Raw genomic sequence first — 2,066 nt, 5'->3', positions numbered from 1 at the left:
GGCCCTTCTCAAACTCAACATGTCTAAAAAGAGAACACATCTTTGTTCCCTAACCCATTCCTCTTCTGACCTTTCATATTATTGTCAAAGGCATCACTATTCTTCCAGGTTCACCACCTTAATGTTCCTTTCCACTCTTCACTCTCCCTCAGGCCACACAACTAATCAGTTGCCAAATCTTGTCATTTCTGCTTTTACAATATATTTCCAATCCCATTCTCTCTACTTCCACAGACCTCACCCTGGTTCAGGTCCTCATCACTCTCACCTAAACTACTGAAATAGCCTCTTGATTGATCTCTCTACTTATCTTTTCCCCACTCTACTTCATCCTACACACAGATGCCCGAGTGATTTTCCTTAAGCACAGATCTAACCACGTCACTGTCCCACTCAACCCAAGTGGCTCCATGTTGCCTCCACAATATATAGAAAACCCCCTGGCTCCTAAAGATTTTTACAGACTAGCTCCAATCTCTCTTTTCCACTTCATTACATACTGCCCCACCTTCCTGCACTATATGGTCCAATCAAATTGCCCTTCTCTCTGTTCCTCACACACAACACTCCATCTTCTACTTCCCTGCATTTGAGTTGACCATCCCATATACCAACAACACATTCCCTCCTCAGCTATACCTCATAGACTCCTTCTTTCCCTCAAACATTACCTTTTCCTGAAGTCTTTTCTGATTCCCTCTCCCAACTGCTAAAGCTCTCCCTCCCTCAGATTTATTTTGCATCCCCCAATAAAATGTAAACTCCTGGAGAGTGTAGATTCTTACTATTCTTATCTTTTCTTTCTTTGGTAGTTGTATCTCCAGGGTCTGAAATGTGGTATGTATTTAATAATTGCATTTTAATTGAATGGTGGCTGTTCATCCAGGAGAGAAAAAGAAGAGGAGGGAGGGGAATAACTGTCTTCAAAAGTCTGACGTTCTGGCTTCGAGGCTAATCTGAGGGATTAGCTTTGTTCTGCTTGGCCACAGAGGGTAAAACTGGGAGAAATGTGTGGAAGCTGCAGAGAAGAGGTTGATGTCAGAAAAAATGCCTAAGCCTGAAAGAGTTATCCAAAGTAGACCACACTGCCTCAGCAGTGAGTCAGTTATCCCTCACTGGAAGACTTTAAGCTGGATGAGCACTTGTTGAATACACAGTCAATGAGTTTCTTTTTCAAGCATGTGTTGTAACCACTCACCAGGTCCTACCCAACAAGAGACTTTGAACTTGGTTGGCAATAGGCACAATAGTTTTATCTTGTTTGGGTGTTTTTAGCAGAAAAGTGATGTGACCAGATCTGTGTGGAATGAAAATTCTGTAGAGCTGTGTACAGGCCTGGGATCATAAGATGCCCAATGGCCTGTCATCTCTCCTTCTTCACCAGTCCTTGGGCTCCACACTGGTACCCCACCACCACCATTATATGCACCCCCCTCTCCCAGGAAACATTTTGTGAGTACTCCCTACTTCCCCCTTCCTCACGACCTAAGCCACCATCACCATGCTTTCAAGTTTATTGGGTTTTCGTACACAGTTAAAAAAAAAAAAGGCATTTCAGAACTGGACAGCTCCCCTGTCAAGGCTGGTCAAGAGCTATCTATGTGCATGATGCTGCCAGACCCACAGCACAAAACATGGGCTCCAGAACAGTCAATCTTTTCCCAGGCAATAAGGGAGAACTCCAAGTATCAGCACCTCAAGTCCAGGCCTCCTCCTTAGACTGGACATCAAACTTGGCTATGGAGGTGCTGATCTTTCTCTCCACCCCCATATGGGCACACACAATCCAAACAGTGCATCCCAAGAGAACACACATTTCTGCAGACTAACCACAGTCTGCCAGGCTGAGGCCCTGACAAACATCTGAAAAAAGCCAGTTTTGCCTGCAGAGGATTTGCTGTAGAGGGCTGAACAGCTACATGCTTATTCCCTGAGGGGATTCAGGAAGAAAAAAAAAGATAAGGATGCAGGGAGATGATCTTTCCTCAGGAAGGGGATGGAGTTTTCTGGAGAGCCCAGACACCCCAAACCTTCCAAGTCATGGGAGAGTCATTCTCTTGCCCCTT

This window comes from Trichosurus vulpecula, chromosome 2 (genome assembly GCF_011100635.1).
Source record: "Trichosurus vulpecula isolate mTriVul1 chromosome 2, mTriVul1.pri, whole genome shotgun sequence".
Lineage (NCBI taxonomy): Eukaryota > Metazoa > Chordata > Mammalia > Diprotodontia > Phalangeridae > Trichosurus > Trichosurus vulpecula.
The sequence above is the reverse complement of the archived record's forward strand: the minus strand, read 5'-3'. Positions refer to the sequence as shown.